This window comes from Schistocerca serialis, chromosome 6, assembly GCF_023864345.2.
Source record: "Schistocerca serialis cubense isolate TAMUIC-IGC-003099 chromosome 6, iqSchSeri2.2, whole genome shotgun sequence".
Lineage (NCBI taxonomy): Eukaryota > Metazoa > Arthropoda > Insecta > Orthoptera > Acrididae > Schistocerca > Schistocerca serialis.
Window position 1 is genome coordinate 542,994,319 of NC_064643.1, and position 13,513 is coordinate 543,007,831.

The 13,513-nt window shown below is 40.7% G+C and overlaps 1 protein-coding gene across 1 annotated transcript in view; it reads left to right on the plus strand.

The window, feature by feature from the left end:
• Positions 1-13,513, plus strand: part of LOC126483828 (fatty acid synthase-like) — a 394,620-nt gene that overhangs the window by 16,048 nt on the left and 365,059 nt on the right. The gene's annotated exons all lie outside the window — the stretch shown is intronic.

Consider the following 13,513-nt stretch of genomic DNA (forward strand, 5'->3'; position numbering starts at 1 on the left):
TAGGCTTCCAGGGGCAAGAAAAATATTATTTTCAATAGTTCATAATTATTGACCAAATTTAAAATGGTGTCATAATCTATTCGTTAAGAGGTATAATCTTACGCTGAAGTTTTAACAGAACAAAACAAAAATTACAGTTAGGAACTGTGTATATATCTTGATGCAGTGTAACTGAGTGAGTGCAAATACCCAGTCTATATTCATCCAGTATATGAGAATAAGAGCGCTTAATTACTTACAGAAAACTGTACACATACGAGTAAGATTTTTTTTTTTTTTTTTTTTTTTTTTTTTACCGTGACATCCCCTACAAAATGATTAAACGAAAAAAGCTTATCGCTTACTATGTTTTCGCTGTTCGTGCAGTAAACTGTCACATTATCCATGTCGTTTTAATTAATTACTTCTTTACTACTAATTCTATTCGCAAACCATTTTGTAGACAGTATCCACACATAACACTGAACTTACCTACAAAAGTATATCATTATTAGCGAACCCGGCAATGCATTGCAATTTCTAAATATGTGTAGGAATTGCATACACATCCTAAATTCTTTGCCCACCTCTCTCTGCCCATCTTCTGATCCCTCCCCCTTCTCTCTCTCCGTACATCTCCTCCTCCCCTCATCTCTCTGGCCATCTCTTCCTCCTCCCCACTACCTATGTCCATTTCCGTCTGAATGTTCAGTAGATTGCCTTGTACGAAGTTGAAGTAAACCCGTCAAGATATTTTCGAGATTTTTGGTAACAGCGTTTCTCCTTCTCATGTTACATACATATTTATATATGCAGTATAATACAAAAACATATAATCTACGTCCGTCCGAACTTTCTTTAGAGCTTCGTGTAAAAATTTGTAGTAAATCGGTCAAGTTTCGAGATTTTCGGTAACAACGTTTCATCTTTATATATTACTTATGTATGTATTATACATACACTATGTCATCAAAAGTATCTGGACACCCCCATGAACATACGTTTTTTTATATTAGGTGCATTGTGCTGCCACCTACTGCCAGATATTCCATATCAGCGACCTCAGTAGTCATTAGACATCGTGAGAGAGCAGAATGGGACGCTCCACGAAACTCAAGGACTTCGAACGTGGTCAGGTGATTCGGTGTCACTTGTGTCATACGTCTGTACGCGAGATTTCCACACTCCTAAACATCCCTATTTCCACTGTTTCCGATGTGATAGTGAAGTGGAAACGTGAAGCACAAAAACGTACAAGCCGACCTCGTCTGTTGACTGACAGAGACCGCCGAGCGTTGAAGAGGGTCGTAATCTGCAATAAACAGACATCTATCCAGACCATCCCACAGGCATTCCAAACTGCATCAGGATCCACTGCAAGTACTGTGACGGTTAGGCAAGAGGTGAGACAACTTGGATTTCATGGTCGAGCGGCTGCTCTTAAGCCACACATCACGCCGGTAAATGCGAAACGACACCTCGTTTGGTGTAAGGAGCTTAAACATTGGACGATTGAACAGTGGAAAATCGTTGTGTGGGGTAACGAATCACGGTACACAATGCGGCAGGGTATGGGTATGGCGACTGCCCAGTGAACGTCATCTGCCGGTGTGTGTAGTGCCAACAGTAAAATTCGGAAGCGGTGGTGTTATGGTGTGGTCGTGTTTCTCGTGGAGGGGGCTTGCACCCCTTGTTGTTCTGCGTGGCACTATCACAGAACAGGCCTATCTTGATGTTTTAAACATTTTCTTGCTTCCCACTGTTGAAGAGCAATTCAAGGATGGAAACTGCATCTTTCAACACGATCGAGCACCTGTTTATAGCGCACGCCTTGTGGCGGGGTGGTTACACAACAATAAAATCCCCGTAATGGACTGGCCTGCACAGAGTCCTGACCTGAATCCTACAGAACACCTTTGGGATGTTTAGTAACGCCGACTTCGTGCCAGGCCTCACCTCTCCTCAGTGCAGCACTCCGTGAAGAATGGGCTGCCATTCCCAAGAAACCTTCCAGCACCTGAATGAACGTATGTCTGCGCGAGTGGAAGTTGTCAAGTCTAAGGGGGGGGGGGGGGGGGGGCAACACCATATTGAATTCCAGCATTACCGATAGAGGGCGCTACGAACTTGTAAGTCATAGTCAGCCAGGTGTCCAGACACTTTTGATCACATAGTGTAGATACAAATGGGTTACCTGAGATGACGCGATCTGCCCTCTAACAAATTGTATAGCAGATTTTATCGAGCAACCTGTGTGACAGGCCCTATGTACATTCGCATTTTATTAATCACATTTTATTAACATTCTCTTTATTACACGTACTTATTACCGCCAAAAAACAGGAACGCAGCGTTCACAGGCTATGCACGTTATCTCGTATTCTCTTTCGCTCCCTCTAGTGTAAACTCTTGTTCACAGATACAAGCGAATGGCAGTAAACACTTGCGAGTAGTCTGCGAATGCGCGTTTGCTTCCAAACACTCCAATGTAAACCAGATTTGAGAAATCTCTCGACTAGGTGACAGATGAGAGTACCTGTGTCACCTGAATCGAATTCCGGTAAGCGTACTGATTACTTTACCAATGTTGACAGCAGGCAACACGCCTAACATGTCAGTAAATAAAATGATTCCAAAATCAATTATGGTGAATGCACACATCACGTGCCTTCGTGTAATTCAACCGCTAATCGCATCGTGAGTCGCTCACTGAGAAATTGACTGCGTCGAGTGTTGTGTTCTGAAATCTTGGTTATGCTGCAAACAGCTTACGATTACGACCATAGGACAGTGATGTAGTCTGCTATCATGTTCTCGCCGAGCTTACTGTAGTTACGATAATGGATTTAGTGTATCCTTAAATGGTTCAAATGGCTCTGAGCACTATGGGACTTAACATCTGTGATCATCAGTCCCCTAGAACTTAGAACTACTTAAACCTAACTAACCTAAGGACATCACACACATCCATACCCGAGGCAGGATTCGAACCTGTGAGTGTATCCTTAATCCTTATTTTATTGTTTTTGTTTTCCTCGCACTTTGAAAAGGTTGCATGAGGTCTTAATGTTTTTCTTACTGCCGTAATCCCGCAAGAGAGGCCAAATACCCTACATCTGCATCTACATTTATACTCTGCAAACCACCGAGAGGCGCATGGCAGAAGGTACATCCCACTGTACCGGTTATTAGAATTTCTTCCTCTTCCATTCACGTATGCAGCGCGGGAAGAATTATAGTTTGATTGCCTCTGTGCGTGCGGTAATTATTCTGATTTTATCATCACGATCCTGTGTGGGCGATACGTAAGGACTGTAGTATATCCCTAGAGTAAAAATTTAAAGCTGGTTCTTGAAACTTTATTTAAATTTTCTCGGGATAGTTTACATCTGTCTTCAAGAGTCTGCCATGTCAGTTCCTTCAGTATCTCTGTGACACTCTCCTATGGATTAAACAAACCTATGACCATTCGTGCTGCCCTTCTCTGTATACGTTCAATATCCCCTGTTACTCAGCTCCCACGCACTTGAGCAGTATTCTCGCATGGACTGCTCGAGTGGTTTGTAAACATGCTCGAGCGGATTGTAAACAATCTCTTTTCTAGACTGATTGCACTTTCCCAGTATTCTACCAATGAAACGAAGTTTACCACCTATTTAATCCACGGGTGAACCTATGTGATCATTCTATTTCGTATCCCTACACAATGCTACACCTAGGTATTTGTGTGAGCTGACAGGTTCCAATAGTCATAGTCATAGTCATGGGATACTATGTTTCTTCGTTTTGTGAAGTGCACGATTTTACATTTCCGAACATTTGGAGCAAGTTGCCAGACTCTGCACCATGTTGAAATATTATTAAGATCTGACTGAACAATTATGCAGATTCTTTCAGAGAGTACTTAACTGTAGATAAATGAGTTACTATTATTATTGTCTGCAGGGTCATTAATATACAACATGAACAGCAGGAGTCCCTACACACTTCCCTGGGGTACACCGGAAGTTACTTCTACATCTAATGGTGATTCTCCATCTAAGATAACAAGCTGCATCCTCCTTACCAAAAAGTCCTCAATCCAGTCACAAATTTATCTTGATATCCCATATAGCCGTGCTTTTGAAAATAAGCGCAGGTGTGTACTGAGTCAAATGCTTTCCCGAAATCAAGAAACACTGTGTCTATCTGAATGCGTTGATCCAGAGCTTTTAATAAGTCACATGAGGAAAGTGCGAGTTAGGTTTCACATGATCGATGTTTCCGGAATCCATGCTAGTTGGCACTGAAGAGGTCACTCTGTTCAAGATACCTCATTGTGTTTGAGCTCAGAACACAATCTAAGATTCTACTACAAATCGATGTCAAGGATACTAGACGGTAGTTTTGTGGATCACTTATAAGATGGTATGACATGGGCTTTTTTTTTTTCAAAAATTGAGCACGGTTTCTTGTTCGAGGGATTTACGATGGATAATAGAAGAGGGTCTAAATCATCCGCAAATTTAGTATAGCACGTGAAAGGGATTCCATCGGGCCCTGGAGTTCTGTTCAGGTTTATCGATTTCAGCTGTTTTCCAACACCACTGACACTAATACTTATTTCATTCATCTTTTCACCGGTGTGAGGATTAAATTTGGGAAGTTTTCCTGGGTTTTTCAATTTTAGTTCCTGTCGCATTTGCTAGGCACTGGACACTAACTTTGGTGCCATAACAACCTTTACTTATGACCAAATTTCTTTGGATTTTGTGAAATGTCATTCTGCTACGGTAGTCATTGAAGACATCACGCATCGCTCTCTTGACAGCAAACGTGTTTCATTCAGCATCTCTCTGTCTACTGCCCTACGCTTTGTTTTACACCTATTATACAGCAATGTATGTTTCTTTAGAACTTTCTTTACAGTGACTGTGTACCATGGAAGTTCCGTTCCAGCATGAACTATTCTTCTGGATACATATCTATCCAGTGCGTGGTCAACTATTCTTTTAAACTTGTGCCAGAGTTCCTCTACATGCTGCTGACCTGTACTTAAAATTTCAAGTTCCTTATCGAAATATGATACGAGCGATTTTTTACCTAGTTTACTGAACGTATATATCTCTCTGCTTGTTTTAGTTGTCCTTTGTACTTTAGTAAACATTGTTGCCACAACTGTGTGATAGTCACTGATACTAGTTTTGATGTGGGTAGCTGGCCGGTGTGGCCGTGCGGTTCTAGGCGCTTCAGTCTGGAACCGCGTGACCGCTACGGTCGCAGTTTCGAATCCTGCCTCGGGCATGGATTTGTGTGATGTCCTTAGGTTAGTTAGGTTTAAGTAGTTCTAAGTTCTAGGGGACTGATGACCACAGCTGTTAAGTCCCATAGTGCTCAGAGCCATTTGAACCATTTCTTTGATGTGGGTATCCTCAAAGAGATCAGATTTGTTCATTGCCATTATATCCAATATACTGTATTTGCACCATAAGTGGGGTTCTTAACTATCTGTTCTAGGTAGTTTTCAGAGAAGGCATTTAGTAATGTTCCACAGGATGTCTTATCATGCCCACCATTAACAAACAGTAATATTGCCAGTTAACTACCAGATGATTAAAGTCTTCACCAATGTTTACAGTATGTGAAATGAGGTTTTCTCTAAAGTTTTCGGTTACATCATGAGATGAGTCTGGTTGGCGACAGAAGGTTTCAGTTATCATTTTATGTCCACTCCTGGTACTGAGTCTTGCCCAAACAGTTCCGTCCTTCCACTCGACTTAGACCCAAAGGGCCGCGATCAGTTCTGAGGACAATTCAGAAAATAGTGATCTTCGTCAGAACTAGGTGTGTGAGGTTGGTCTTCTCAATCTTCTCTGCCAGTCGCTGGAATGATCCAAATAGGACCTCAGAACCAACATTACAGATGTCATTTACTCCAATGTGTGTCACAACATGTTTGTTTGGTTGCAACCTGTTTCCTTAATGGCTACTGGAATAGCCTCTTCAGCATGTTGAATGAGGCACCCAGGCATACACACTGAGTGCACTTTGTGTCACCTCCTGTCCCTTTCTGCCATTTCCCTAAGGGGTACCATCATTCACCATACGTTTGGATTACCGACGATTAATAGACTACTACCCTTTTGCGTTTGCCTTCTCTTGACACTGGACAAAACAGGTTTACCCAAAATAGGTGAAATGGGTCCCATTGGCTCAGTTTTAGTAAGAGACAGCACCTCAAACCTTTTGACCAGGAGGATCGGTACAGTAGCCTGAGATCTCTCTGCTCCCTGCCCACCCCGTACAGGACGCCTAGATCTACCACTGACACACCACTCGCAGTCAAATGGACGAGTAATGACAGATCCTGTACTTTCTGCAGAGGATACAGGATCCACAGGAGAGGATAATACTTGATGCACCTCTGGACCAGTATCACATGTACATCACTCTCGGGAGGTCTTCCAGCACACCAAGTCACGGTAGCTGCCAATCGTTTGACAGCGGTCACGGCCATTTCCAGCTGCTTACAAACGTCAACCAATTCAGCCCTTGTTCGAGAACAGCGTTCACTGTGGTGTTGCATTTGGGTGGCGCTATGTACTACAAGGCAGTGAACAAATAACTTTAAATTAAGCCCGCTGATTATCTTTTAATCTGTTAAGCTAAAAAGTTGCTAAGGCCATACGAGAATTGAAAAAAGTACACAACACGAGATTTCTATCCAGGCAACACAAAACCTGTGGTAAAGGTCATTAGGTTCCTAAAACGTTTTGAGGCTAATTATAGTTGTTAACAAACTCGAAAGTAGAGTTAATTTACGATAAATGCAGATAATAGATAGGGCTATCCCTCTTTTGGGGAAAACTAGATGTAACACAATATGTTAGTTACAAAATCTACTACAGTAACTACATCACTAACGACGATTTACTAAAAATTGCTCATAGATTATGCAAAGGACAATGGTAGCTTCCGAAAATCTCGACAACGTACGTTTATTTGCGTTGATATACAGTGATATTCAGGGGTAATGTATTCTTTGGCAGAGCTGTGGACCACAAACGTTTGTTATGATATGAAATGAATTATGTATCCAAAACACTCGCACTGATTAGTAACAAAAATACAAGCGTCCGAAAATTCTCAAAAATAACCTACTTCTCGCGTAATTGTACAATGGAATTAGAGAACGATTGTTTTGAAAGAGTATAGGCCTACTGTTCTCAAAAATTTTAAAAGAGTACAATTCAGTTTCAGCCTGTAATTGACGATAACAATAAAAGTTTATCGCTGCACTCGCGAAAGTTAGAAATTTCGCAATATATCATGGTATAAACGGGTATTGATACAATCAACGACAGATTAAGCAGGAGCGACGCGAACAGTAAAATATGTGAATCTAGAACTTCAAATCGGCACACACGAATTGTGTACAAGCGGTCTCACACAAAGGAAAATTCCTAAGTCGATTTTTATATAAAAAGACACGTGCATATTCCACGGCTTTTTCACTTAGCTGATTCTGTGCATATTCAGCTACACAATCTGCAAAACAACTGTGACATGTCTTTGCAATTCGCAGTCATCAGAAAACATCTCTCTTTGAGAAGCAGCTTTTTTGTCGTATTACTTTAGAAAACTGACGTATGGACGCAAAGGACCTTAAAGAAGAAATTATGAGAGAAGAAACTGAAAAAAAAGAGATTAAGATGGTACGGGCATGCTAAGAGGATGCGTGGTCAGACTCCCCAAAATTATGGAAGAACTAAAGATGGATGAAAAAAGACCTAGAAGGCGCCCAAGAACATGGTGGAAAACGGGAGTGAGAATATCTGTGGAAGGGAGAGGCGTGACCTGGCAGCAAGTGGAAGAAGAAAAGTGGTGGGAGGATCAAGCCAAATGGAGAGGACTCGTAAGCACCCAGACCCAGCAGTATCTGGAGCGGGAATCTGGATATAGATAGATGTATGGACGCAGACTTTCAGATAATATACGAGGGTGAGTCAAATAAAAACCTTAAATTTGTAATAAAAAATCGAAATTTCGTGCCGTTATCCTGTAAGTTGGTAAGGATGCTACAAACAGCGTGCATAATAGCCTGTATGTGGCAGCATAGTGCGGATGCACACGTACCTTCGCAATATCAGTATAAAGATAGCCACTCCACTTGCGACTAGCACCAGGGAAGAACAGAGTTCTGTTATTCGGTTTTTGCGTAGTGAAGGTGTGAAACCTATTGAAATTCATCGATGAATGAAAGTTCAGTACGGTGATGCATGTTTGTCACAGCAGCAAGTCTACGAATTGAGTAGGAAGTTCGCAAATGTTGTGACTTCAGTGGAAGTTGCTCCTAGTCCAGGGCAGTCACAACGAGTTGTGACTCCACAGAACATTGCAGCAGTTGAAGTCATAGTGAAGGAAAACCGCCGAGTGACACTGAATGACATTGCATGTTTACAGATTAGTCATGAGTCAGCACACGACTTTGTGCATGATGTGCTCCAGTTTCACAAGGTGACTGCAAGATGCGTGCCACGGCAACTTACTGCTGAAATGAGAGAACAACGTGTTGATGCTTGTGAAGAACTTCTTCGGCGCTTTGAACAAGAAGGCGTTGGCTTCCTTGCAAGAAACGTTACTGGGGACGAAACCTGGGTTCACTTCCACCAACCGGAAACGAGTGTCTTCCTCATCCACCGTACTCACAAGACCTTGCCCCAAGTGATTTCCATATGTTTGGACCACTCAAAGTCGCAATCAGAGGATGAAGAGGTGCGTCATGCGGTGCATGAGTGGTTGCGCAGACTACCAAAAGAATTTTTTTCTAAAGGAATTTATGCACTTTGTAAGCGCTGGAGGACTTGCATTGAGCATGGGGGAGATTATGTTGAAAAGTGTTACAGCTTTGTACCACTTCTGCTAAGGTTTTCATTTGACTCACCCTCGTACATATACTTAAAAGAAATCGAGCATGGCCAGTACATCAGGTCCCCTTACTAGATAAAGCTCATATATGCGCTCACAGTCGTAAAATCTGTACAATTTGGTTGCTGTCCCAAGTGCAAACACATACAGAGTGCATAAAAAATCGGACAGTAACTCAAATACTACGGTACACTGTAATCATTTTCTTGTCTTGAAAAGAATAACTCGCTGAGTGTGACACCTAACAGCAGCACCAGGTACTTGGTGGTGTGATGTCACGAGTCACTGGGTCCTATCCGCGATCCTAGAATGCTCAGTCCTGGAATATATGTTGGATGCAGGTCCTTGACTGTATTCCATAGTATGGTTTAATCATGTGCAATATGAGAAATTTTATTACCTCAACAATCGAGCTATTATGGCTCGTACTTACCTTGACAACAGTATGTCGAAGAAGCCAATAAGGAAGTCGGCATGGTCAAAAAGGACGGTTTTGTCTCCCATTTACTTTGTTGTGAGCCATGAGGAACAGCATCAAGTTCAGAAATATGGAAGAGAAAATGACACGTACGAAATCTGCTCTCGATAATGGAGTAGTTTGTTTTACCTTTTCTCATTACTTTCTAACAGAAAAGGTGGTATTCTTCAGAGTATGAATTGAAACTTATGCAATTATGCCAGCTGGACTGGCCTTTCTTAGACCCCCTTCATACGAAAGTTCTTTATGACACTTCCCCTGGCGAACTTGGTTACGTCGCACATGTATAATCGGCACTTGAATTGGTATCGCTGCTCATTGTTATTTAATAATGCAACCATGTGGGCCATGCTGTTGGCTAGAGATGGTAGTCTATACAGAAGATCTAAAAAACATCCATTGGTATTGAATGTTGAGTGTGAGGAATATTTAAAGAAGCTGGAGAAAATTAAAACATGGGAGACAGTCATTTCTAAGTTTTCACCGAGTTTTGGAAGCGAAAATACTTCAGAAACAAGGCAATTGGTGAGTCTCGCATCAACAATATAAAACAAATTGGACATGTACCACATTTTCATCTTTATTGAACGATTAAGCGTGCAAAATATACTTCATTTAAATGAGTTTTATTTTTTTATTTTTGCGATCTGCCATTGCAGTTGCCCCTCTGTGCTCATAAAATAGTGTGCAAATTTGGCATGACCACTGTACACATTTCTTTGCATTTGTATTGGGCCTTTAACATGTTATGTAAACCACAAGTAGTCAAAGCATTTTCAAATCTGTTTGCAAAAAAATTGCTCTGAGCACTATGGGACTTAACTTTAGAGGTCATCAGTCCCCTAGAACTTAGAACTACTTAAACCTAACTAACCTAAGGACATCACACACATCCATGCCTGAGGCAAGATTCGAACCTGTGACCATAGTGGTCGAGCAGCTCCAGACTGTAGCGCCTAGAACCGCTCGGCCACCCCAGATGGCGTCTGTTTGCATCTCAAGCACTTACAAAATTGTGAAAACCAAAACTTGCTTGTGCAATATATCATCAAATTGTGGAGGTACCGGTACATTCAAAGATTGATGAAAAATTCTTCTCTTGTCCTTCAAAAAATCCCACGAAATTCAAAAACAAAAAAGAATCTTCCATTGCCCTGTTGGATCGAGCGGATGTCACATGACAGCCCTTCAAGTTCACCATTGAATATTTCACATATTCTGACTGAACATGCTGAGCTACCATGCTGGCAATGAGTAAGCCACCACGATGTTTCAACAACTGTCAAACTTACTGTTTACAAATCTTATTTTGAACTAATTGTTTTGCCAGAAGTTGACAAGTTCACAGTTTCAAAGAAAATGGAAACATGAAGAGCTTCCAAAATTGCAGCGAATACACCAACTGAAGGTATGATGATCTGATCCTTGAATTCATCTGCAAAAATGGCTATCAGAGTTTAGCAACTTGTTGATACATGGCCTCTGTCATCTTTGATATAGTGTGATCATGTCTGAGAGGCCCACGAGAAAGACAGGCCATGGCATGTACATCATAGCATGTGACACAACAGCTCTTACGAGTGCCAGCAGCCGCCTCTGGTGGGGAGTGAGTAACTTTCAGACAAATTTAGTAATTCTTGACTGTATGTTTAAATACACACATGGAAGTTCTTGCTAACACATGAAAAATTAAGACCCTTATTGGCCACTTCTCAGTTGGATACTGATTTCCCATGGGCCCTGCATGGATTTGTGCATTCATAAAGTGTGGCGGACAAGCTGACTAGTGCGATGTCACAAGTTCATTGCAGGGCTCGTAAATATTGCTGGCCTCGATACATGTCATAATGACATAATGTGTGACTTTACCAGAGTGCAATGAGACTCATCCTTGGTGTTGTGATATGAAGCCACCCTCACATTCACACTTTTAAAAAATATATGCATTTGTTGAATGCATGATGTTTGGTGTCCCTGGAGCAGTAGGAGTCCTGGAGGTAGTACCTCCAACCAGGAACCCTCTGTTATTTCTTGCCCAAGTATTCTCTACACATGGGATATGGTTTCTGTATGCACTATGTGCCTAGAAAAATTGTTGTGCTCTGTATGAAACGTAGCAAAAATTGACTAATTATATTAATCTTTCATGAATTCGTTAACTACATCTACAGCTACACTCTTCAAACCATTGTGAAGCACATGACAGATGGTATTTTACATTTCACCAGTTATTAGGACTTTCGCACATTCCATTCATGGATGGAGCAAAGGAAAAATTATTTCTTAAATGCCTCAGTGTGAATCGTAATTAATCCAATCTTCTCTTCATGGTCCTTAGAGGAGCGATATGTAGAGGTTGTATTGCATTTCTAGATTTACCACTTAAATCTGGTCCTTGAAACAGACATTCTTGGGATAGTTTGCACCTATCGTCAAGCACCTGTCATTTTTCTGTGACGCTTTCCCACTGGTCAGACAAACCTATGGTCATTTGTGCTGCCTTCCTCTGCATACATTCAATATCCCCTGTAAGTCCTATTTTGTACAGGTCCCAAACACTTGAGCAATATTCTAAGTGTTTTGGAAGCAGTCTCCTTTGTAGACTGGTTGTATTTTCCTAGAATTCTACCAACAAACCAAAGTCTGCCACTTGCGTTACCTGTGACAGACTTACAATGTGTGATCATTCCATTTTATATCCCTAAAAATTGTTACACTCATTTATGTGTATGATTTGAATCAATCCATTCATGACTCTTTGATATCATACTGGTACTCAAAGAATGCATTTTTTTGTTTTCATTTTTTGTTTTTTGAAGTGAAGTGCAAAGTTATACATTCCTGCATCACTAGAAACAAGTTGGCAATCTTTGCACCGCTTTTGGAATTTTATAAAGACCAGATTGAATACTGTGCAGTTTTTCTCAGACAGTCCTTCAATACAGCTCAATGCATCTGCTAAAAATCTGTGTTTACTATTAATAATGTCTACAGGATCATTACTGTGCAACATTGAAAACAAAGGGTCCAAACACACTCTGTATTTGATGTCATATTATGTCTGAGCTCAGAATATGTTTCGTGGATCATTTCCTCTATCTTACCTTTCTTGCATATGGGTGTGATCCGTACTTTCTTCCAAACACTGGGCATGGTTTTGTGTTTGAGAGAGCTACTGTATATTATGATTAACAGAGGCACTAGCTGAGCTGAAAATCTACAGGATCATTACTGTGCAACATTGAAAACAAAGGGTCCAAACACACTCTGTATTTGATGTCATATTATGTCTGAGCTCAGAATATGTTTCGTGGATCATTTCCTCTATCTTACCTTTCTTGCATATGGGTGTGATCCATACTTTCTTCCAAACACTGGGCATGGTTTTGTGTTTGAGAGAGCTACTGTATATTATGATTAACAGAGGCACTAGCTAAGCTGAAAATTGAATATATAATCTGTTAGGGTTTCCTTCAGGCATTGTATTTTGTTCAGTTTTAGCAGTTTCTAATATTTCTCAATGCCACTGACACTAATATCTATTTCATTCATCTTTGGAGTTGTGCAAGAATTTAATTAGGGCCGGAGTCTTGAATTTTCCTATGCAAAGGAACATTTTAAAATTTAGTTCAAGATTTGTACTTTTGTTTTGCTACACTGAATTTCAGTTCATCACTCAACCATAACTGGTTGGTCACTAACTTTGGTGACACTAACAGCTTTACATAAGATTAAAATTTCTTTAAGTTTTTATTTGTAAGACATCTTCTGATAATACTCTGCTCTGGTAGTCATTGAAGGCTTCACACAATGCTCTTTTGACTGCTAAACACTTTTCAGTCAGAATCTGTCTATAGCCGTGCACTTTGTTTTTGTGTAGTCTCTGTTTTCGTACAGTAAGTGCATATCATGAAGTGTCCATGTTTTCAAGAGGTTTTGAATACCACTTTTTAAAAAAAGTGCATCATTTCATTAAAAAAGAACTCTTGCTTCAATGTCATAGTTGATACAGTCATTAAACATATTATCCATAGAACAAAATTATCTGCTTCCTACGCCTACTGTCATTTTTCAAAAAAACCTTGTTTTGATACCTGGAACTGTTCACAAAATGAAAGGGATTCAAGTTTTAGGCAATTCATCCTGTAC